The 26,795-nt window shown below is 44.3% G+C and overlaps 1 protein-coding gene and 1 pseudogene across 1 annotated transcript in view; one reads left to right on the forward strand and one right to left on the reverse strand.

Moving 5' to 3' along the window:
* Positions 1-26,795, reverse strand: part of LOC126251539 (UPF0489 protein C5orf22 homolog) — a 503,866-nt gene that overhangs the window by 298,837 nt on the left and 178,234 nt on the right. The window lies entirely within an intron of this gene.
* Positions 18,369-18,485, forward strand: LOC126254734 (5S ribosomal RNA; annotated as a pseudogene).

Raw genomic sequence — 26,795 nt, forward strand, 5'->3', positions numbered from 1 at the left:
CGGCACTCCAAGAACAGATTTGAACAATGACATGCCGGAAGCGGAACAACAGCCGGACATTGTTCGACAGCTATCATTGCCGGCCCCAGCTACTGATGCCAAGGACATAGACGCTAAGATCGCGCCGACCTCTGCTTTCCTTTCGGAGGGAGATACGATACCAACACACCATCCGCACTACGATTCTGAGTCACATGTCCAAAAATAACACGCCCAGCAGAAGCATAAGAACTGACATCGAACACCACTCTCCCCCCTCCCACCCCCCACTCTGACCACTGTCTCTTGCGAACATCAACCGTGAGAGATGTACATCTTGCTGCCGCCGAGAGCAATGTGCGACTCGAGGCTACAAAGTACTTCACGGGCTTAAGAGGCCACGGCACTTAACATTCTACTCCCAGCCACGTCTCCCCAACCCACGTCTAATGAGCTGCCCTCTGCAGCCGAACCCCTCCCAGAGTCACCTCCGACTCTGCAATACGCCGTCAGGGACAACGAGGCCCCATACAATTGGCTGCCCATAACTAATGAGCGGACAGCACCGAAGAAGCAGAGACGTCGACAGCCAACAATGAAAAGCATGAGGGCGCACCTTGTGTTACACAAGGACAAGGACTGCCATAGTAGGAACCTGCAGTTGCACCATAGCTCACGGCTCGCCTTTGCACCTTAGTGGCTGATTACGACCTCCCACAGAGGGCATAGAATTCAGGTAAATAGAACTGCGACCATCAATGTGAAGAACACATGCACTCGTCCCTATGTTAGATTGTTATAGGACATGTGAAATGCAGCTGACGTCGATATAGCCTTCCTCCAAGAGGTCAGTACAACAGCCTTCCCCGACATATACGGTTATAACGCGTTTATCTCCCATACTTCACCCAGTGGCAGCGGCGTCATGAAACTCCTCAAGGAGCTGACGACGTGTTCTATCTCCCCATTGCTAGAGGGATGGCGCTCTCAGTGCTTGGGGTGTGATTTATCTATGTCTACTCGCCGCCTGTTTCCACACGCTGCCAAGAGCATGAGCGATTTTTTACGGAAGAAGTGGCTCCCCTTTTTGAGGCCACACATGAAGATATCGTTCTTGGCGGCGACTTTAACGGCTTCCTACCGCCAAAGGACCAGCTCCCGCGACAATCTCTGTGAGTCGAACTACGAGCTCTTGTTCAGGCACACTTGCGAACAATAGTGTACACTTGCGAACATCTAAAAGGAGACCGTCACGGGTTCACTCATTATACAAGCCTTTCATCCAGCCACGCCCACCGGATGTATGTCTCTCGGCCCCTTATGCCCGCGTTGCGAGATGCAGAACTGTGACCAACTGCCTTTACAGACCATAAAGCCTACAAAAGCGCTATCGCTGTCTGTCATCAGCAGGCGTGTTGAAGCCAAAGGCTCTTGAAGCTTAATACTGTTCACATGAATCCCCCCCGGCTGTAAACTCGCCATTGAGGATGCATGGCACTCCTGTGTCCGCTGCATAGGAGAATATCCCACGACGCTAGAGTGGTGGATTGCTTGTGCCAAACTGATCATCTGGGGCGCCTTGATTGGATACAGTCGCAACGCCGCCACGTGGAACCGGCAGTCATTCGACGTCTATTAAAATGTCTTACGTGACTACACTTCGATGCTGCCCTCACCAGAAACACAGAGAGTAGTAAAACAGGGCAAAAAGGACTGATCGTGGCACATATGCGCCGACAGTTAGAGGGTGTGGTCATTCGCACACGGACGCCTTATAGGTTTACGATGGAGAAGCCATCCATGTATCGTGTTAGTACAGAACGCCCATGGCGGGAACGAGCGCTGATCCATGTCACTAATGCGGACGACGGGCGGTGCTTTTCTACTCAGCGCGACATCAGTGCAGTCTTCTACGAACACTACACCACGCTATACTCAGCTCAAGACCTCGACCGACAGACGGTGCTGGAGGTTCAAAAATGGTTAAAATGGCTCTAAGCACTGTGGGACTTAACATCTCAGGTCATCAGTCCCCTAGACTTAGAACTACTTAAACCTAACTAACCTAAGGACAGCACCCGAGGCAGGATTCGAACCTGTGACCGCAGCAGCCGGGTGTTTCCAGACTGAAGCGCCTAGAACCGCTCGGCCACCACGGTCGGCGGTGGTGGAGGTCACGCAGCAGATCTATGGTATGTTAACCCCCACCACGGCTGACCCTTTGATGACAGACGTTTAGGAAGTTATTGACACCATTACTAACGGCAAGACCCATAGGTCACTGGGCTTGAACGGAGTCCCTTTGCAGTTCTATCGAACATCGTAGTATTTACTCGCACTGCATTGGCAATCATCTGTAGACGTCTATTCTACTTCTGTTGAATGGATGATCACCCACATCCCGAAACTGAAAGGCGCAGGACAGATTAAAGATTATCGCCCCTTAACACTTCTCAATCGTGACATGAACTTATTCACCTGTATCTTGGCGGCACGAATCCGTCGGTCACTGTCTTGTTTCATTTTTACAGCCATGTGTCGATACGAGGACGAAATAATAACCAAGCGGCTTTTGTGCAGATACCGCGGTATGATAGTCCTGGCAAAGACGTTCAATTTACTGAGTGCTCTGGCATCCCTGGACTTCATCCAGGCCTTCAACCGGGTTGACCACACTTACTTGACGCTCGCTCTCTGAACATGGGGTATTCGCAGCCCTCCATTAGCGTAATCATACGTGTCCTTCAGAGGGTGACCTCCGAAGTCCTGATCAACGGCAGCCTCAAACGCCGTATTCCCATCATACTTCAGTCCAACAGGGATGCCCGTTGTCGGCCATCCTTTTATGCAGCCTTCGTTAGAAGATTACGAATATGATGTTCCGTGGAGTTACATTTTGATGTACAGCCTACACCGACGGTATGGTGGCTGCGCTTCGAAACGACGACGATGTCTCTAACGTACTTCACTGGATCCATATGTACGGTATGGCATCAGGTAGCGCCCTTAATGTCGAAAAATCGGTCGCAATGACTGCGGGGGCAGGTCTCTATCTCGTATGAATCCCACCCCAACCCCTCCAGCTTTGTGACACAGTGAAGTGCCTGTGCATCGAATTCAGTCTCGAATTCAGTCGCGGCATACGCCGCGCAGCGGTCCGTAACTATCGGCGCCTTCTGCAATGCGTCAGGTATCTCATTGTCGACCAACGGTTGTGAACCATGGGCATCATTCAAGGAACGCACTTTCTCGTCTCCCTCAACTGCCCCAGGTCTTATCTGTTCAAATGGCTCTGAGCACTATGGGACTCAACTGCTGAGGTCATTAGTCCCCTAGAACTTAGAACTAGTTAAACCTAACTAACCTAATGACATCACACACATCCATGCCCGAGGCAGGATTCGAACCTGCGACCGTAGTGGTCTCGCGGTTCCAGACTGCAGCGCCAGAACCGCGCGGCCACTTCGGCCGGCGCGTCTTATCTGTGACAGCCACAATTGCGCGACGTTTGCTAGCAGCCTTCGGATCTTTCGTCACCACTGGCGAGTTATTCGAGGTCAATTGCGAATCCCTTACCCTCCCCCTAATTGAGGGAGACTCAGCCTCGTACATGTGCGTGACAGGGTTGTAGCCCTCTTCCTGAACACACATCTGAAGCTGTGGAGAACTTGCCCAAAAAGGCAGACAGGCCTCCTCTTGGAATATTTAAGGCACCTTCTCTCGCACCCCCTATGACGACACAAAACGTCCCCCCACCCCCCGTCTCTATACCACCTAAGCCCTTTTTGCAGCTAATTCAGCTATGTTTATCTGACTGCACCAGCATCGCATCATATGATGATGCAGGACATTTATCATGTCCTCAGAAATGGTCGACCCTGAATGACAGAGTCGAAACACTCACACATCCAAGGTAAGGTCGTGTCGGAAACGATAAGCGTGAGCATGATGGACACTGATATTCAGTCCACTTGGTATGTAATGGTCAACTGCAAAAAGGTGACACAATTATTAATGCACCAGATCGACACAGGAGACTCATCTAATTGGACCGCCTGTGAAACGCTTTGTTGTGGAGAAACGGAAGGCTTCTGGGACCTGATTCGACAAATCCTGGCCTACTTTCTCCGAGTGGCGCCGTCACATACTGATTGCAGGCCCTCCTCTTCCCGGATGGTACCTACTACTCTCGTGTGAAAGCCAACGCAAATGCGTAGATCTTTACCCATTTTGGAATGATACCAAAGACGTCTGGGACTTCTGCAATTACTTGCAAGAAAGGAAAACCAAAACAGTTCGCGACCTGAGGTATCGACAGTTCTATTCAGATTACGTAGCTAGTGCTCTCCACGACCCTCCGTGCAGCTGAAAACTCCCAGGTAGGAGACGACGTCCGTCCACGAACTGAAGACTCCGAACTTGGAAAACCACACTCTAGGAACTAATAAATTTTTCCGTGAAGACCTACCCGATAGGTCCAACGCAGGATGCGCGACGCGGTAGGGATCGCTAACACCCAAACCTCCAGATGTCAGACACTCAGATCTGAACCAAACGTTGGATGTCGATAGAGTATCAATCAAAACTCCGATTTAGTTCGTGCTATATGCTGTCTTCCTGTAGAACGCACATAAACAGTAATTAAAAGTAACACCAGGAAAACCGTATTTGTGAGTGCCAGTTCCGTAAACCTCTCGTGGGCGAGTTGGTAGAGCGTGCGGTCCCCGTAGCAAACGTCTCGCGTTCAATCACCAATGGCGACTTTTTTCTCTGTTTACGCGTCAAACTGTTATGTGGGAGAAAATTTTCCTGACATGCACAACGCTTCTTTCGGCAGCCTGCTTTTGCTTCGTTAGTTGAACTATTGTTACTATCAATACTTCCGCACGTGTGATGCAATTGTCTCTTTATTTTTTTCTTCTGAATGTATATTCTGTGAAACTAAAAATGTTCTCTATAGGTTCACTACTTTCAGAGAAACGAAGCAAAAGCAGACTGCCAACAGAAAATTGCTGTAAACTCCAACCAGCCCTTTTACATGTTATAATCGTGTTGTCGCATATAACACTTTCACGCACTATAAAGTAAAGAAAAAGTCGTCTTGGGGTTTGAGCCCAGAAGCCTTTTTACGACTATTCGATTCAAAGCTCTATCAATTTCTCCACGGAAGCTATACGTATTAATTACTCCCAGTTATGCTTTTCCTGTGCTCCGTAATTAGGGTGTTACTTTTAATTAACTTTCACTCCCGTTCTGCTGGACGACAGCACACAGTACGAACTAAATCGGAGTTTTGGCTGATTACCAACATACATCGTTTGGTACCGATCAAAGTGTTTGACATCTGGAGGTTTGAGTGTAACCGCCGCAGACTTTCTCCCCTCCTGGAGATGCTTTCTTTGTTTATTTCTTATTATTTCCTTTTTATTGTCGAGTTACTTGGTTTTCGCCGGAAAAAATACATAAATAAAGAAATCAAAATAAAAAGAGGTAAGCAGGGGGAGAAGACTACTAAAAAAAGTAAGCTCGCCGGATTAACGTCAAGGGTCGGTGCGCCAGCTAGAATGTAAGTGGTTTTTAGGCGGTTTCCCACATCCCACTAGCTGAATACTAGGCTGTTAACCAAGTACCGCCTTAGCTACACGAATCTCAAATATTTAGAATACTTTCGCACACTTTCACATGAACAACACTGCAAGCAGACAGTTAAGGTACACATCTTTCGTTCAGTGGGACAACGTAGTAATGACAGGAAGGGCATCCGGCCACCTTTAAACTAACTATGCCACCCTTAATAACCATGCAAACCTGCGCCGATGCGAGACAAGGCCTAAGATGAAAAAGATTGTCGCAGTGCATGAAGACACAAAGGCCAAAAGTCTGCGGCTGGTGCCGGACGGCCAAGGTGGCCGAGCGGCTCTAGGCGCTACAGTCTGCAACCGCGCGACCACTACGGTCGGTAGGTTCGAATCCTGCCTCGGGCATGGATGAGTGCGATGTCCTTAGGTTAGTTAGGTTTAAGTAGTGTAAGTAGTCTGTTTAGGTTTTTATGTTGGTAACGCCACGTAGCGCTCTGTATGAAAATCACTGGCTGTGTTGTGTGCAGTCTGTAGCTGGTTGGCATTGTTGGAATATTTTCAATTGTAGTGTTGGGCAGTTGGATGTGAACAGCGCGTAGCGTTGCGCAGTTGGAGGTGAGCCGCCAGCAGTGGTGGATGTGGGGAGTGAGATGGCGGAGTTTTGAAAGCGGATGATCTGGACGTGTGTCCATCAGAGAGAGTAAATTTGTAAGAATGGATGTCATAAACTGATACGTATATATGTTGACTTTTGAACACTATTAAGGAAAATATATTGTTTGTTCTCTATCAAAATCTTTTATTTGCTAACTATGCCTATCAGTAGTTTGTGCCTTCAGTAGTTAGAATCCTTTATTTAGCTGGCAGTATTGGCGCTCGTTGTATTGCAGTAGTTCGAGTAAGGAAGATTTTTGTGAGGCAAGTGATTCATGAAAGGTATAGGTTATTGTCAGTCACGGCCATTCTTTTGTAGCGATTATTGAAAGTCAGATTGCGTTGCGCTCAAAGTATTGTGTGTCAGCTTAGTGATGATCAGAATAAGTAAAGAGAGAAATGTCTGAGTACGTTCAGTTTTGCTCAGCTGTTTGAAAAACAAATAACGTAAGGGGTTTACCAGTACAGTAATTCATAAATTTTTGTAAGGGGAGGTTTCATAGTAGTTCTAAGTTCTAGGGGACTGATGACGTCAGAAGTTAAGTCCCATAGTGCTCAGAGCCATTTCTACGGTTGGTACTCTATTCTTTCTTGGTATTCAGCTAACAAAGGTTCCGTTTCCCAATTACTTAGACAGTATTTCAAGTGGATTTAACCAGTCACTGCAACTTAACTAACAAGGGGACTGCATCAAGTATGTCGCATTCATCGTCACATACTAAGATACTGCATAAAAAGAGTGGCGTATTGTCACAAGGGAGTAAACGTTCTGAGTTTCCTGCAGAAACAGTTCTGATGCGGTGAGGACAACAGGTGGATCACAGTCTGTGAATGAAATGGTGTGGCAGCTCGAAATGTACTCTAAAGCTGAAGCACGCGGTACAGTATGATTCTTGTGGGTAAAACGTTAAGCTGCAGACACATTCACTGTGAAATTCTGATGCTACACAGACCATACCCAACGCCGCGTGCAGTCATAGAGAAATTATTCCAACAGTCTGACCAAGGCTGCACAGACGACGGAGATGCTGATCCAGAAGGAAGGCAGTCGACGTCCACCACTGGCGAAAAAGTCCAGACAACTATCGAACTGATCCGAAGATAAAGACTTTACGCAGCGTTTTGTCGGATGGCTCCGTGACTATGGACTGAACTTCTATTGTAGAGGAACTGAACGATAGATAGTACGTCCCGTTTACAGAGACGTGGTAACTATGTTGAAAAATAGTGTCATGCTATGTGTGACTTTTAATTGTAGGGAACTTTCATTAAAATTACTTCGTCTGCCGCGACAATGTGTAACTTATTTCTTGAAGTCCCCTTGTATTACATTAGCTGTTGAGTCTACACAGGATTTCTCCCTTGTCTACGCGACGTCATCTGTCTGTCTGTCATGTGATTTGACAAGATTTTGGTCAAGAGTATGCACGACTGACGCGGTTTACTCAGAAGCCCCTACTGATGGACAGCAATAACAGTGAAGTCATCAAAAGCGTCTGAAGTAATATGAATATGCCCATACAAGGCTAACTTTTATTCGGGGGATAACTTTGCTACTTCTCGTGTAGCGGCGGAAGGCGAAACTGCATTTCAGCTCACCCAGGATTAAAACACGACTGAAAAGATTACTCTCGCCTTCGTAGTAGGGGTCGCCAACGCACGCCGGTGCAGTGGCGCTCGACTCGGCGTTAAGCTATTTCGAACCCTGGTGGTGGATGAAATTTTCATTGCCGGTATTTAGCCATTAAGGGGAGACGAGGTGGTGGTGTTAAGTTTTACTGACAACCAGTCTTTACGACAATGTCCTGGATTAAACTCCAAGCTTCTCCGCAAAGTCTCACTAAGCGAGCACACGTGACACTGTTGATCTGGGATCTGTCAGTCGGATGGGGACTTTGAAGCTGGCGACTCCTTTGGTGCTATTCGAGAAGAATAGTCTACGTGCCGGTACCGGGTTTCGCCTTCCCCCTTCTCTGATTATGACAAATACAAACATTACACTATCTATCACGCATCCATTACACTCACCTACACTCTGCAAATACACAAGGAGAGGGGCCGAGCGCACCGACAAAGACCACCCTTTAACATCCTATCTGACAGGTGGCTGAACCCGCTCCGCGGAATATTCTAGCCAAGAATGTCAGACGACATTTACATTTTACTGCAGCGAAGGAAATATAGCTAGGAACTTTTACGGGAATGCTAGAAGTCAGTGCCGTAAGTGATCAAGCCCACACGCCTATTTCTGCCAAAATTGTAGTCAGGCGTCATAAGGAAGCGAAAGAACCAAACAATTAGAAACCTCTCCTCATCATCGATGACGAATGTTCTCGATCAGAATCAGAAGGATAAGGAGGAGAAGTAAAACCAAAAGGAAGAGAGGAAAGCAAAGCAGGATATTCTAGAACAGGCAAATTTCTTTCTGCGAGAAGGAAATTGCTCGAAGTTCTTCAGAAAACTGGTTCCTCAAAACAAAGCAAAACAAAAAAATTGCACTCTCCCAGGGAGCGTATGTGATTTTGATGATGACTGGATATAATGTGATAAATATGAAGAATAGTGGCATGAGAGCTAAACGCATTATGAAGGTGGAGAACGTTCTCTCTGTGATCAACGAATGCATATTCTCATCGACTTCTACGGGTAAGAGTAAGCAGTTAGCACTTTCGTACTGTCGATGTTGTTGTGTCTGTCTTAACAGTAAGAATGCATTTACTTTTTACAAATATTAATATGTGGCACATTAACTGACACATTGGTTTTTAAGTACTTAGAATAAGAGATGAAACACATATCACCACTTTTTTCTCAAACGATTATTCTTACCAGAAACTCCCTTATGAAAATATTGTAATGGAACACATGTGGAGGAATGAATAAAACACGTGGCAAGACACTGATGGACACTGTAATCTTGCTTGTGAATACTGGGACATTCAAACGTCGATCTTTGGCCTCCGAAACTGCCACAGGGTCGGGAAGCTGTGTAATAGGAAACACGTAGATTACCTCTACAGAATCGAGTCGACTTGAAGGAATCCAGATTTTGGTACTTGTGTACACTTTGTCTGTAAGTAAGTGGCTTGTTGCTGCCAGTTGTAATGATCAGATTATATGGTCCCCCCCCCCCCAAACCATGTGAGGTAGTAAAGCTAGGTCAATGCCGTAAGATACTTAATGAGTGATGAAATTAGGGGTGCAAGTGGGGCAAGTGATTATCAATAGTTTTCCAAAATTGTTTCACTTTGAACAACGAGCTACCACAAAACATTTCCGCCAGAGGATGGAGTACCTAGTTGGAGGAGGTGTGAGCTGTGACAGGAATGTAACAATGACTCTAAAAGTGGAGAATTTGCAGAACCTGTCGACGAGAATAACGAAACATAAATTGTAATCCATCTGTTGTCTTGTATTCTTCTGAGACCTCTAATTGCGCCAGGTCAACTTTATTAACATTGATACAGAATTTAACATTGTTTTATTTGCATGAAACTTAAGATTTTATGAGGCACAATGACTGTAATTTAGGGTTACAGATTGTACTTGGATGTTTAGTGTTCAACCACCCACTGTTTTCCTTTTATAAGTTGAGAAGACACAGTAAATGTATGGAGACCTCATTTTGAATTCGTTATATTACAGTTCAGTTTCCTTTAAGGTATGAAATGTGTTAGAGGATGCGATAATTATTCTTTGACTGTTCAGTTTATTCTTTGAAAGTCATATTCGCTTACAGTGGCGGAATTTTTGTTATTGTAGGAATTATGTGAGCTAGGACACAGGCCCAAGTTTACTCAAAGTATTTATCTGTTGCAGATAACTGGGAGCTTTTTGATGGGCAATTCATCTGAGCCAGAACTGTAAGAATTGTATCACTGTTGAATTTTAGCACTCATGAACAGGAGTTTGGGACAATTATCAGTTAAACTCAATCTTCCAGGCTATTAAAATAAGAGAACTGCCATACTGGCGACCCTGCCAGGATTCTACTTTCCTTAAAGTGACTTTTTGAGTTGAAGGAGTGAAGGCATGGCATAATTAATGGCGGTGCTGTGACTTTGAGCTACATCTAAGATTCTGTGATGCTGCCCATCTCTCACTGCATCTGCTGCAGCAGCTGACGATATTTGCTGGACTGATTATGCTTGCTGTCCAGTGCTGAGCTACTCACACTTCAATATCGACAGAGATGGCACAACTGATACATTTTCAAAATGCGCTGTGAGCTTGCTCACTTTGTCTTGACAGTACAAAAGGTTTCCTGTTGTGTCTGTTGGGCCTATAACCTACCAGGAAGGGACACAATACTGCCTCTGCCACTCATGAGCCGAGGTGCAGGCAGTGGAACTGTGACATGGGGCTTTTCTCTAAGTTACATGCACCACACACAAGGTCAAACAACATCTCATCCTGTTTCACCACCGTGGAAGGCACAGCTTGGGCACCTACATTCAATGTCTGTGGCGGCTGTACCCATTTTCCTGATCATGGCTTATTCATGTGGCAGATACACCAGCATAGCACGGTATATTGTGGTAAGTCTACAGTCATTCAGTAAACAGTAACCTGCAGGCAGCATTTAAGTAGAGGACGCTACGAAAATTAATTTGTCTAATTTTTTTTCAAAGAATGTGGAGAGGAACAAAGTGATCAAATTGAATGTAACAAAGTATTAGTGGAAAGTAAGAAGGAGTCCAATAGAAGCAGTTGTGAGTCAGGAGACGATAAAATTCTGAGTTGGGGCCAGATTACATTAGACACTAATACTGCTAAATTAGTCTCTAATACTGACAAGTTAGATCCAGTACTATCAAATTAGACAAATGATGCTCTAATTACAGAGAACTTAAATTGATTTACAGTTTTAAACTTGTAAATTGAGAAGGGAGTTAAAAATGTGTTACTAGCGAACTAAGAACAGAATTAAAATTTGAAGGAAGTCTATCAAAAAAAAAAAAAAAAGAATTTAAGGCTGAAACTAACCAATTACAACATGAACTACAAATAATTAAGCATGTGGACACAATTAAGTGCCTTCAAAGCTTTGAAAAAGTAAGACAAGAGTTGCAGAGATTTAGTATTAACACATAATCACAAACATAGTTTAAGTGCTGAAACTAACACCAATATAGCTAAGTTTTTAAAAAAGGAGTGAGCTGAAGTTATCTATTAAGTTAGAGATGAAATTTCTCATTAAAAGGTTCATAAAAATATGCATAAAAATGAGATTTTGGCAATTGAAAAACTTTCTAGCAATCTAATTCAAGTAAAGTTCAAGTAGCTAAGCAGGGGGAGAAAAATGGAACAGAAGTGTGGATTATGAGCTAACGAGTTGAAATCCTGTGTAGATACTTATTTTAGTAATATTCAAGAAGTACAATCATATTTTGAGGAAAGAGTAGAGCTAGTGGAGACTAATTTACAGGGTATAGGCAAAATAATGTGAATAGTGGTAGTAATGGGATGATTGTGTTTGACGGTCATAAAACAATTATGGCACGTGTCGCGCTGGGCTATGGATGTTCAGTACGGACTATGCATCAGTGCAGGCTGTTTACGAGTAGTGCACACTTCGTATTTGCATTCAGAGGTCGAGGTCGACGTGCAATGAAAGACCTAACAAAGTTCCAAAGGGGACAGATTGTGGGGATCCTATTAGGTGGAGCATCAGCAACCAAGACAACCAACTTATTGAATGCTTCAAGAGCTACAGTTTCAACAGTCATGACAGCCTACACAAAACATGGAAAGACATCATAGCGTAAACAAAATAGTAGGCACAAATCAAAACTAAATGACAGAAATCGCCTTACGCTAACACGAATTGTGTCAAAACAACACAAAACTACGGCGGTTAAAGTGACTGCAGAGCTCAATAGCCATCTTCGATACCCCGTATCTATCGACACTGTCCGCCATAAAAAGCAAATATTCGTGCACGAGCTGCTATACCGAAATCATTAGTGACGTCAACCAACGCAAATACCGGTAAAACATGGTGTCAGGGACATGAATCCTGGACGGCTGATCAGTGGAAACACGTCATATGGTCAGATGAGTCAACGTTTTCGTTATTTCCAACATCGGGCCTGGTTTACGTCTGGAGAAGGCCAAAAAAAAAGCCTACAATCCTGATTGTTGCTTCCAACGGTTAAGCACGGAAGTGCAAGTATGATGGTGTGGGCAGCCATATCATGGTATTCTGCTGGTCCCATCATTACTCTCAAAGGTCGTGTTACAGCCAACGATTATGTGAGCATTTTGGGTGAGCAGGTGCTCCCCATGATTCAAATGTTGATCCTCAGCAATTATGACATATTTCAGGACGATAATGCACCCGTTCACGCAGCCAGGACAGTACAATCATGGTATGAGAAGCATGCAACTAAAATGCAGCGTCTTCCCCGGACCTGAACATTATCGAACCCTTGTGGGCGGCATTGGAGGGCAGACTCTGGAGGAGATTTCCACTTCTCTCGTCATTACAGGAGTTAGAACAGGTTGTGAACGAAGAGTGGGGTAACATTCCACTGGAGACTATACAATCATTATACGTCAGAATTCCAGGAGGAATGGCAGCTGTATTACGGGCAAATGGGGGTCCAACCCCTTATTAATAAACCATTCCCAGGTAAGTACAGATACTCAGGTTATTTTGCCTATCCACAGCAGCTTCCTTGGATAAATAATGTCATGCATCAAACTAAAAAGTGGACAAGCAAACAATTAAATTAAGTTACACGCCAAATCTGAATGGAGTTAGTATGGCTAAGTAAAGTATGTCAAAGGTTGAGGAATTAAAATCACACAATTTTGTTCCTCATGATCCATCTGGAAGTCTGCAAAACGCTATATTTTTAAAGTCATTCCAGGTTGCATTCCCAAAAGGATGGCCACATGAGAGGAAAATTAAATTTTCTCTTGGTTATTTAAGATGTGAAGCTGCCAAAGTATTTAAGTATCAGGATAACTGTAAGATATCAGGAAACTCCAAGACATGTGATAAGTTTCAGTTAGCTTTTAAAAGCAACTTTCTGTGTCACAGTAAATGTACTGAAATTTATGATGATCACAAGTGTGATTGTGAGAAAAATTTAACATTAACGGGTACTTACATGGATATTTAACTTCTGAACACTGTGAGAAAAATAAATATGGGGATTTTGGTTACAGGGTGATATACTAAGGCGTGTTGTGCTGTTAAGTGTTACTACGATAATTATTTGGATATGAATGAATATACAACAACTAAGGAATCAATATCTTGTACATAGTTTATTATGTCAATGCTGCTGGATGTAAAAGAGGTGGTTCTTGGTTAATATGTCAGCGATATGCAGTGTTGGCTAAGCAACCTAGATGTACAGCATGTAATAGAAAGAACTGAATTATTTCACGAGAACTATGAAGGAAAAATTTTAAAGTGTCTGTATTGTCTAGAAATGTGTGGAGGTAGCAGTTTTTCTTGACGAGAGCAGCAATAATAACTGTATGTATGGTATTTCTCTCAGTTACCACTGAAGTGATTGGAAAGACTTTTTTATTAGTTTACAAAACTATTCGTTAATATTTATTTCATTAACCTGATGTGAGTTTACATTGAATATTTACTTAATTATTCATTTTGAATAGGAAGATATTGTTCAGAAGATTTACTTATAGTAAGTGTTGATATTAGGGTTCAATGATTTTTAGATAGCTGTAGTAGAATCCTCAGCTTGATCTCTTATTATCACTGGATTGACAGAATAGAGAGAATAATTAAAATTTATAGCGTCAGAGCATAAATGTGAATTTACATGAGATTCTTGCAGTCACTTTTCTGGAATTGCTTAATAAATAAACATGATATAATACGATACAATCTGGAAAATTATGCAATCATTAGCTGCAAAGATGAGATGAATTGTTGTTGTTACCAAGTATATTACTGATATTGTAAGTCGGTTTTATCAACATTGTTACACAGGTTGATTAAAGTAATAAGTAAGCAGGAAATACTATTGTATACAAAAAAAAAAAAAAAGATGTAGCAAATGATTTATTTCCACTGCCAAAGTTTAACATAATATGTTAAAATATGTTTTCTGACAGAGTAGGGCAGTATACATGAGTACACTGTCAATACTGATGAATGCCTTTGATGTGGGAATATTAATATACAGGTTGTTCATTTTAACTGAAGACATTGACGTATCTCGAAAACTACACATCAGATCAAAAAAGTTATATTTCCAATTTGTTTTTATCGGAGGGGGACATCCAACGGTATCACATTGGACTCGCCACACCACCCCGTGCGCGGTGGTGCAGGGCAACTTTGAAATTGAGGAATACGATTCCACAGCAAAAGCTACATACGTTTTTTCTAAAGCATTTTCTTCGTTTCGCCACAGATGGCGCTGCAGTCGGAGGGACAGAAATGTGTACATAATCGTTATTTACGACATGCTACTCAACGGCTCTTGAATATCCAATAACAAGTGGGGCTCCATCCACTTCCATGGTGTGAATGTAGGACAGGCCAGTATATCGTAACTTATAATTGGAAACCCCTTTCACAACGTTGTATTCCTCCGAACATCGAACGGGGGCCTACTCGACGCGCAACTGTGGCCGTGGCTCGAGGCGAAAGCTACTCTACTTTTCCAATTAGAGTAAATGTTCAAATGTAGTAGCACCAACTTCAGTATACTTAGTGATGCGCTTTTCGCTGACCATGCATAGGACACATGCATATCTGCGGGAATGTCAGCACAGACATTTCTGATGGGGAACACCACGTCTTCACGTCCTGTCGACACTTGGTGGTATAGCTTATCGTTTGAATACCCCCACAGAAAGAAATCGGACGACGTCAAATCCGACGATCTAGCGGGCCAATTAATAGCGCCACCTCTGTCGATCCGTCCATCAGTGATTCAGTTCAAAATGGTTCAAATGGCTCTGAGCACTATGGGACTCAACTGCTGAGGTCATTAGTCCCCTAGAACTTAGAACTAGTTAAACCTAACTAACCTAAGGACATCACAAACATCCATGCCCGAGGCAGGATTCGAACCCGCGACCGTAGCGGTCTCGCGGTTCCAGACTGCAGCGCCTTTAACCGCACGGCCACTTCGGCCGGCAGTGATTCAGTTGCTTAAAGCGCTGGGCAGCAGTCATGCTGAAACCACATACGTTTTCGAACGTCCAGGGCAACATTCTGCAATAGTAACGGTAGTTCTTGTTCCAAAAACGTTCGATATTTGCATCCATTCAACGTTGAAATGAAATGGCTCTGAGCACTATGGGACTCAACTGCTGAGGTTATTAGTCCCCTAGAACTTAGAACTAGTTAAACCTAACTAACCTAAGGACATCACAAACATCCATGCCCGAGGCGGGATTCGAACCTGCGACCGTAGCGGTCTTGCGGTTCCAGACTGCAGCGCCTTTAACCGCACGGCCACTTCGGCCGGCTCCATTCAACGTGCAGTCGATAAAATACGGACCACTGAGTTTGTTGCCACGCCATACGTCAACCGATTAAAAACGGTGATAGTCAACTTGTCGTAAACAGTGGGGATTGTCTACACCCAAGTAATGCATATTACGCTGGTTAACGCTACCATGGTTTCTGAATGTAGACTCATTGGAAAATAGTACCTCGACAAAGAAAGTGGTAGTCGTTTGTATTTGTTGAGTGCCCATTCACAAAACACTAACCGATTACGGAAATCGGTGCCATGAAGTTCTTGATGCAGTGACACTTGGTATTGGTGGTACTTACGAGGATGCAGCATTGTGACATGCTACTTAGGGACAACCGGTATCGCGGTATAATTGCCGGGCGCTTATCCGTGGGTTCTGATGAGTGCCGCTAGTACAGTTATTTAATTTGCTTCTGCTGTTACACGTTTGCTTCGTTTCCTTTTGCCGGTCTGTGGCTGCCATCAGACATAAAGAAGTTCACAACCATGTCGAAGAACAATGGGACAGAGCTTTCTCTGGAAAATCCTCGGGATACAAGGCAACAGTACCTCAACATTTCTCCTACATTCTTTGAAAATCACGATCATTTTAATGTTTTCTTCTGTGGTTGCAACATTCATCGTCCAGTCGCACGTCGGTTCTCCAAATGGTAGGTAGGTGTGCAGACAACAAACACTACGCAAGCATTGTAACGTTTAGAGCCGCTATCTGTTCTACGTCTGCACACTATGTGAGCTCCGGCTGCAGTGTACTGCCTGATGTGAGACGCCGTAGTTCGCTGCACAGCCACGGTGGCACGTCGAGTAGTCCCCTGTTCGATAAGTCGGAGGAATACAATGTTGTGAATGGGGTTTCCCATTAGAAGTTATGAAATACTGGCCTGTCCTACCATCGTAGCATGGAAGTTCCATTAATTGTACAAAGGTTGAATCATTATGGAGAGAAGCAATGAACTACAATGCAGTGTGTGAGATGGTGTGGAGATGAAGGGTACTTGTCATATACACTGCTGGCCACCGTAAATGCAACACCCTGAAGGAAGCATCCGAATCGAGTGAAATTTACACCATGAGTTTGCAGCGATGAGATATGCAACTGATTAGAATTTCAGCGCAGACGCAAATCACGCGCGCCTGTGGCGCCACCTCATAGCGCCATTTAAGGCTTGGCGATTTCGACGAGTGTACGTTCGGCACGTGTGTTTACCTTGTGGTTATTTCACAAGACGATCAGTTATGCCTCGTAGACAACAGCGAACATCTTTTGATCAAGTATCCGAGTTCGACAGAGGAAGGATAGTGGCTTACCGAGATTGTGGATTATCATACAGAGAAATCGCTAGTCGTGTTGAACGAAACCAAACAATTGTAATGCGGATATGTGACCGTTGGATGCAGGAGGGTACGACGGACCGACGTGGTCGATCGCATTCACCTCGGTGCACCACTGCACGTGCTGATAGGAAAATTGTGCGCATGGCAGTGACGGATCGCTCAGTGACATCCCGAACCATAGCACAGCACATTGCGTCTGTAACGCATCATCCAGTGTCTGCGCGTACCATTCGACGCCGTTTACAGCAGAGTGGTCTGTCCGCAAGACGTCCATTGCTTCGTCTACCACTGACACAGAACCACAGACGTCTCCGTCGCCAATGGTGTGATGACAGACGGATGTGGACGGCAGAATGGAATGACGTTGTCTTTACTGACGAGGCACGCTTCTGTCTGCAGCACCACGATGGTCGGATTCGAGTGTGGAGACACCGTGGAGAGAGGATGCTGGACAGCTGCATTATGCACCGCCACACTGGTCTTGCACCGGGTATTATGGTATGGGGCGGTATTGGATATTACTCTCGCACGCCTCTAGTACGCATTGCCGGTACTTTAAATAGCCGGCGCTACATATCCGAGGTGCTGGATCCAGTTGTCCTTCCTTACCTTCAGGGATCGGCCACAGCCATATTTCAACAGGATAATGCGCGACCACACGTGGCACGCATTGTCCAAAGGTTCTTCGTCAATAACCAGATTGAATTGCTTCCCTGGCCGGCTCGCTCTCCGGATCTTTCGCCGATAGAAAACATGTGGTCCATGGTTGCTCAACGAGTGACCCAGATTACATCCCCAGCTACCACACCAGATGATCTTTGGCAACGTGTGGAAGCTGCTTGGGCTGCTGTACCCCAGGAACACATCCAACGTCTCTTTGACTCAATGCCGAGACGTATGGCAGTGGTGATCTCCAACAATGGCGGCTACTCTGGCTACTGATTCTGGCAGGAACCACATGTCACAGACGTCTGTAAACGTAATCATTTGATACTTGGTCAACATGTTATCTACAAAATAAATCTTGTTGTGCTACCTCTTGTCTTTCTTGGTGTTGCATTTACGGTGGCCAGCAGTGTATTTGTTTATTATAAAGTAATGTCTCAAGGTCGGAGATGGAAGTTTTATGCACGAAAGCCAGAGATAGAAGGTGACTGTATTTATATTATGAAGTCAAATACTGAAAGGTTGTTGCAGAAAGTGATTATTTATGTCAAGAGGAGGTGTTTTAGTGAGAGGTTTTCAGGAAATATCTACATTATCTAAATGTAATAATTTTTTGTTGTATTGTCTATAATCAGTTAATAGTAATGATGTTATTTTGTACGGACAAGTATTATAAAATGCCAACGGCCTTGCCGCAGTGACAACACCGGTTCCCGTGAGATCACCGAAGTTAAGCGCTGTCGGGCTGGCTAGCACTTGGATGGGTGACCATCCGGTCTGCCGAGTGCTATTGGCACAAGGGGTGCACTCAGGCCTTGGAATGTAAACTGAAGAGCTACTTGATTGAGAAGTAGCGGCTCCGGTCTCGTAAACTGACATAGAGTGGTGTGCTGACCACATGTCCCTCCATATCCTCATCCAGTGACGCCTGTGGGCTGAAGATTTGACGATGGCCGATTGGTACCGTTGGGCCTTCCAAGTCCCGTTCGGAAGGAGAGAGAGAGAGAGAGAGAGAGAGAGAGAGAGAGAAAGTATTATAAAAGAAGGTGGGGACCCACTTCAAAATAATAAAAATATTTCTACTTACATATATGCCTAAGCAAGTTGGGATGAAGACAGATAGTAATGTAATGAGCATGATATGCAACGTAAAGCAATGACCCAAACAGACAAAAAAAGATGGAACCTAAAGCCACAGGATCATATGTTTGTTCTACTGAAACCTGGCAGTTCTTTCCCCTCATGGTCTCGATCTGAGATTACATCACTGATTCAGTTTGCTAGCCTGTTCTATCGACTCACCAGATCTACACTGAGTTACTTTCGTCTATGAGCGGGAACGGACGTAGGTCACGGTCCGACTATGATGGCTATAAATGTGCTTTTTTATTCCCTCCTGCAGGGTGGTAATGACAGGTCAGTCCGTAAGATGTTTGCCGAGTGGTCCCATTAGGGCTGCAAGCGTGGACTAATCACCGTATTAAAGGTGTTGGAAATTTGTTTCGTGTTGAGTAGCGAGTCACTATACAGTATTTAAACCTGCCAGGGGATGAAGTACCTGGTCGGACGTGTTATAGGGAGTGATGATGATTCTTTGATATGCTGTTTTCTCTTTGAACTTGATATTCGCCTGGAGCGGTGAAAGTTCTGCTATTTTAGGAATTACGTGAACTTAGGCAGTTAGACGCAAATTTATGATTCAAGAAGACTTTTAATAATTATCTGCTGCGCATAATCGGCGATTCACGCGACAAGAACTGTAAGAATATGCCATCATTGAACTTCAGCCCACGGGAAAAGGATTTTGGGGCAGTTATCAGTGAAACTCATTCTTTCAGATCGTTTAAATAAGAGAACAGCCACGCTATTCTCAAGTAGGACCCTTTTCCGATCACGAAAATTACGCATATTTCGAGAAAAATCTTAACTCTTCCCTTTTTGCTCTATCAATCCTATGTGGTTCGGGTTCTAGACTGACGTGCAGTACTAAGATAACTGCTCTTACTGCACTTTACATCGCTCCATACGTATACTTCAAAATATATAATGGATGTGACTGCTTTCATTGATTGGCAATTGTGTAATCATACAATAAAAAATGTAAGTGCAAATTGTAAGCTGTGTTGAGTTCGATGTGGTGAGCTGACAGGCGTTGTGTGGTGTCAGACGTTGAGGGGTGCCAGTAGTCAAAAATTTTGTTGACCCTGTGGCTGCCCTTCGTGACACATTGCATTACAGCGACCAAAGTGCTCAAGAAGAAGAGTGAATGTTCGCCGTTGTGCAGTGTGTGTTGTTTAAGGTGTTATACAGGCAAATTTAGTGCCAGAGGTCATACGGCACATCGGCGGCACTAAGTGCGACCGTGAGAATGTAAAATAAGTATAAAATAACAGCAAGATTTAGAAACGTCTGAATCGCGTGAAGAAAGAGCAAAGTTGGATCGCTGTGATAGGTGCTTTCGGATCCGTCTTGATTTTTACAAAGATGTTCACTTTTCAAAAAAGTTAGCATACGCGAGTACAACACACGCTGCATAATCCTGTAAGTAAATGAAGCTAGTGAATATGTACCATAGTTGTTTGAATCTGTTCCTTTGGTTCCTTTCAAAAGATGCTCAATTGGCCTTTCGTTGTTGTGCACTGAACACAGATCCATCACTGTCCAATTCACAAAACATGGAATGGTCCGTTATTTTGTAAGGCGACTATAATTTCGCACCTTACAAGCATTCATTTACATAGTGAGATTTTCACTCTGCAGTTGGAGCGCTGATATGGAACTTTCTGGGAGATTAAAACTGTGTGCAGGACCGAGACTCGAACTCGGGACCTTTGCCTTTCGCGGGCAAGTGCTCTACCAACTTTTTTTCCCCTCATTTTGTTCGTTGTTGATCGTTGTGTTTGGTCATTGCGAACGTCACATGACATCCGTCCAAGTTCGTTTGTTGATCCTTCCATTCAGTTTTTTTATTACAGAGGACAACCGGCTCTCTGAACTACCGTGCCGCCTCCATCGGAGCTACCCAAGCACCTACCCTTTGAAAGTAGTGTCTTCTAGTGTTTGGTACGTAGATGATGTCAGTCATCTCGCGTTATTTACATTAGATCGTGTAGCCATAAAAAGAGGCAGATTTGGGCAATTGATCACTTATATTAATTACGAAAGTCATTTGTGTCTCTTTATGTCCATTGGACACTAAAACATAAACATTTGTAATATATAAAAGGGGTTTTAATCTACAATAAATGTATAAGCAGAAACAGCATTTATCATTTTGTAGTTACTAACAGATGACTGAAAGATCCGTACCCAAAGACTGAAAAGTGCACAGGTCACACCAATATTCAAGAAAGGTAGTAGGAGTAATCCGCTAAATTACATTCCCATATCGTTAACGTCGATATGCAACACGATTTTAGAACATATATTGTGGTCGAACGTAATGAATTACCTCGAAGAAAACGGTCTATTGACACACAGTCAACATAGGTTTAGAAAACATCGTTTCTGTGAAACACAACTAGTTCTTTATTCACATGAAGAGCTGAGTGCTATTGACAAGGGATTTCAGATCGGTTCCGTATTTCTGGATTTCCGGAAGGCTTTTGACACTGTACCAAACAAGCGGCTCGTAGTGAAATTGCGTGCTTATGGAATATCTCTCAGTTATGTGACTGGATCTGTGATTTCCTGTCAGAGAGGTCACAGTTCGTTGTAATTGACCCCTTTGCTGTTCCTTATCTATATAAACGATTTGGGAGACAATTTGAGCAGCCGTCTTCGGTTGTTTGCAGATGACGCTGTCGTTTATCGACTAATGAAGTCATCAGAAGATCAAAACAAACGGGAAAACGATTTAGAAGAAATATCGGAATGGTGCGAAAAGTGGCAATTGACCTTAAATAACGAAAAGTGTGAGGTCATCCACATGAGTGCTAAAAGGAACGCGTTAAACTTCGGTTACACGATAAATCAGTCTAATCTAAAAGCCGTAAATTCAACTAAATACCTAGGTATCACAATTACGAACAATTTTAATTGGAAGGAACACATAGAAAATGTTGTGGGGAAGGCTAATCAAACACTGCGTTTCATTGGCAGGACACTTAGAAAATGTAACAGACCTACTAAGGAGTTTGCCTACACTACGCTTGTCCTTCCTATTTTAGAATACTGTTGCGCCGTGTGGGATCCTTCCCAGATAGGACTGACGGAGTACATCGAAAAAGTTCAAAGAAAGGCAGCACGTTTTGTATTATCGCGAAATATGGGAGAGAGTGTCACAGAATTGATACAGGATTTGGAATGGACATCATTAAAAGAAAGGCGTTTTTCGTTGCGACGGACTCTTCTCATAAAATTCCAATCCCCAACTTTCTCCTCCGAATGCGAAAATATTTTGTTGACACCGACTTACACAGGGAGGAACGATCACAAAGATAAAACAAGGGAAATCAGAGCTCGTACGGAAAGATATAGGTGTTCATTCTTTCCGCGCGCTGTACGAGATTGGAACAATAGAGAATTGTGAAGGCGGTTCGATGAACCCTCTGCCAGGCACTTAAATGTGATTTGCAGAGTATCCATGCAGATGTAGATGTACTAGTTCCCTTAATAATTCATTTACGTTTATGTTGTAATTTATATGTTAAAGAGCAAGACGGAGGAGATAAAACCATTAATAGATCCTAATATCTGCTTCAGGGATAGTCAGACAGGGCCAAATCTTCATTTTCGTGTTCAGTATTTTCCGTTGCGCACATTCATTTTACACCCGCCTGAGTAGCATCTTGGAATTTCTCTCTGTAGGTATGTAAGAATGGAAATATGTAGGACACTCGGAGTGCGATGCTGTGGCAATGTCTTACTATGCTGAGGAGTTTACCTGTGGACTGAACAGTTCCAAATCAGTTGAACAAACGAGGAGTAAGAGCTAAGATCAGGATATCCAGCTACTTCTACATCCAGTGTTCTTGTTAAATGAGCTAGTTCGGCTCTGAATAATAAGTTTATAAAGTGGCAAATTATGCGAACATGAGTCATGTATAAGAAATTTTGAATAGGAAACTCAACTGTCATAAAATCGTTGGTATAAGTGCCCCAAAACAGTTAAGTCAATAGAAGAAGAGCAATGGCCCGAGAAACTTTGAGCAACTACTGGACCGTTATACTAATGAAGGTGACCCTTTTGTGAAGCGAATTTCTAATTCATATACATGAAATTATCACTTCAGACTAGTGTACAAACATGAGAGCACGTCATAGAACCTCCCAGAATCGCCAGCCGAAACGAAAGCGTCAACTCTCTGCACGAACATTATGCTCGCCGCCGTTTACCACACGTAAGGGTCAATTCTGAAAAATTACCTGAAAAGGTGAAGCTTGCAATTCGAACAAATCGCAGAATTCCATGGTCAGAACGCTTTCCTTTTTTCGTTAAAATTTCTCATAATTAGAGGTGAGAAGGAGCGATCTGTAACTGCTTTGAAGAAAATGTAATGGTCAAGATCGAATTCAGTTACTGATTCCTGATGACCAGTTTCAATAATTATCTTCTGATCTTTAAAACTTGTTGTTGTACGTCATGTTCCGTTACAGATGCATTACACCTGACTTGTTGACAACCCTGTGTGATATGTGGTACATATTATCAACTACAAAGTCAACAAGGCATGCATGATGCAGTCACAATGGAAACAAGTTTTTTAAAGGCCAGAGGATAACAGTCTTAACTATTAAAAATGGTCATCAGGAATAAATACACTCCTGGAAATGGAAAAAACAACTCATTGACACCGGTGTGTCAGACCCACCATACTTGCTCCGGACACTGCGAGAGGGCTGTACAAGCAATGATCACACGCACGGCACAGCGGACACACCAGGAACCGCGGTGTTGGCCGTCGAATGGCGCTAGCTGCGCAGCATTTGTGCACCGCCGCCGTCAGTGTCAGCCAGTTTGCCGTGGCATACGGAGCTCCATCGCAGTCTTTAATACTGGTAGCATGCCGCGACAGCGTGGACGTGAACCGCATGTGCAGTTGACGGACTTTGAGCGAGGGCGTATAGTGGGCATGCGGGAGGCCGGGTGGACGTACCGCCGAATTGCTCAACACGTGGGGCGTGAGGTCTCCACAGTACATCGATGTTGTCGCCAGTGGTCGGCGGAAGGTGCACGTGCCCGTCGACCTGGGACCGGACCGCAGCGACGCACGGATGCACGCCAAGACCGTAGGATCCTACGCAGTGCCGCAGGGGACCGCACCGCCACTTCCCAGCAAATTAGGGACACTGTTGCTCCTGGGGTATCGGCGAGGACCATTCGCAACCGTTTCCATGAAGCTGGGCTACGGTCCCGCACACCGTTAGGCCGTCTTCCGCTCACGCCCCAACATCGTGCAGCCCGCCTCCAGTGGTGTCGCGACAGGCGTGAATGGAGGGACGAATGGAGACGTGTCGTCTTCAGCGATGAGAGTCGCTTCTGCCTTGGTGCCAATGATGGTCGTATGCGTGTTTGGCGCCGTGCAGGTGAGCGCCACAATCAGGACTGCATACGACCGAGGCACACAGGGCCAACACCCGGCATCATGGTGTGGGGAGCGATCTCCTACACTGGCCGTACACCACTGGTGATCGTCGAGGGGACACTGAATAGTGCACGGTACATCCAAACCGTCACCGAACCCATCGTTCTACCATTCCTAGACCGGCAAGGGAACTTGCTGTTCCAACAGGACAATGCACGTCCGCATGTATCCTGTGCCACCCAACGTGCTCTAGAAGGTGTAAGTCAACTACTCTGGCCAGCAAGATCTCCGGATCTGTCCCCCATTGAGCATGTTTGGGACTGGATGAAGCGTCGTCTCACGCGGTCTGCACGTCCAGCACGAACGCTGGTCCAACTGAGGCGCCAGGTGGAAATGGCATGGCAAGCCGTTCCACAGGACTACATCCAGCATCTCTACGATCGTCTCCATGGGAGAATAGCAGCCTGCATTGCTGCGAAAGGTGGATATACACTGTACTAGTGCCGACATTGTGCATGCTCTGTTGCCTGTGTCTATGTGCCTGTGGTTCTGTCAGTGTGATCATGTGATGTATCTGACCCCAGGAATGTGTCAATAAAGTTTCCCCTTCCTGGGACAATGAATTCACGGTGTTCTTATTTCAATTTCCAGGAGTGTAGTATTGATTGCGATCTTGGGTATTAAATTTTCGTCTTTTCGTTTTTTCTTTTCCCCGTTTTTTAGCAGTGTTACACCATTCAAATTCCTCATAATATGCATTTCGAGGATTTGGAGAACTCTGCATACAATTCTGGTCCGCCAAAAGATGCGCTGTTAAGTCAATTGATCTCTGATCAAACGGTGATCCAAGCGGTGCTTACGTGGCTGGTCTGTTGCTCAACAATAACCTTTTTTTTCTCTGGGTACCAGAAAAACTGTACAACAATGGACCAATTGCATTGAAAACAAGAACAACTATATGAAAAAAAGATCTCATTGCAAATTTCCTACTGTTGTTGTAGGATTTTATCAAGAATAGTTTATTGAATGGCCGTCAGTCAAGGTTTAATTTCAAAGCAAGGTGGAGGTAGAGTAGTAACTAGGCTGGGGCAACCAGGCAAATGTTCCGCGGACCCTGAGAACAAGGGGCCTTCATGCGTTCCAAGGAAAGAAAAGAAAAATGAATTACTAAATGAAATGGAGAGGTGACTTCAAAAATAAGTAAAATCGATTGGTCGGATGACGTTCCTTCTTAGCATTAGGTTGACTTATGCAGTTCAGGTGCCACTGCTGCTGAACATGACAGAACTTCACTACGTAGCGGTATTCGAAGTGCCGGTTGAAATTACTAGGTAAGTCCTGCGTGCGTGGATGGGTCGACGAGAGCGATGGATAGCAGGTGATATTGCCTCGAAGATTGCCAGCGATATATCGCTGATGTATCCGGCCTTTAATGAACCTGTTGACGACGGGACTACAATCCGATTAAAATTACTTGATAGTTGGCGTCTGTCACTTGCCGCTACAGTGCTGCCACATCCACTGTTCTCTACCGTTCGGTTACAGGCGACACACAAACACGACGAGTCAGTTCACAACTGCTGTTAATTTGTAACGCCGAGCAATGTTGGAAACGCGAAGTATGACGGACGTTGGAGATGCTCTGTCGGCAAACTGAATATAAGTGACCAATGACTCAGCTGCGGCAGGTGACAAGTCTATTAGTCCCCAATTGAAACTCATGTCTTAACTTAACCACAACCTCGTGATCTGCAATGTATCCGAAAAAACGAAGATAGCAATCTGCGTCATAACTAAAACCACGATTGCTTTATCCACGGCGTTTAAGCCTAGCCTCCAAGAACAAATTCAAGACAGAAAAATTTCTGTTTCAGCGGCAAAAGCAGACTGCATTTTCTCGCTCCCACTGGCTACACGGGCTGCCGCGTTACCAATCGATGAGCAGCCCTGGTTAGCACTTGGTTACGACACAAGTAGATTCCAAACGAACAAAGAATGATTAGAAGAAAAATAAGATCAAATAAAAAAGTCAGTACTACGATGAAAATGACGCGCCAAAGTATTAGAAATAAAAAAAATATATTTAAACCAATTACCTGAATAGAAATAAGAATCAAAGTCTATTGATTAAATTTAGAAAAATAAAAACAAGAAATTCGCTGCATTTGACGACATTCGAACCTAGGACCTTCCAGACGTCAGGCTTATACACTAACCGCTAGGGTACACAACTACACTGCGCAACGGTGTTGTATTTATGACTCTGGTTACCCAGACGTAACGATTAATTGCAGCTTTCAAAAATTCGGCTCCACGCAATGTCGTACGAAGCTTATCTGATGTAAGCCTGTCTCTGTTATCATAATGACTGTATATGTGGCGTTGAATCGTGTCTTGTGCGGAAGGATCTAGTAGTGTTTGGTAGTGCTGTGTATGAAACCTATATATTTCGTCAGGATCGTCGTCTGTGTGTGAGTGTGAGTGTGTGTGTGTGTGTGTGTGTGTGTGTGTGTGTGTGTGTGTGTGTTTAAATGGTTCAGAGCACTATGGGACTTAACATCTGAGGTCATCAGTCACGT

Source organism: Schistocerca nitens, chromosome 4 (genome assembly GCF_023898315.1).
Source record: "Schistocerca nitens isolate TAMUIC-IGC-003100 chromosome 4, iqSchNite1.1, whole genome shotgun sequence".
NCBI lineage: Eukaryota > Metazoa > Arthropoda > Insecta > Orthoptera > Acrididae > Schistocerca > Schistocerca nitens.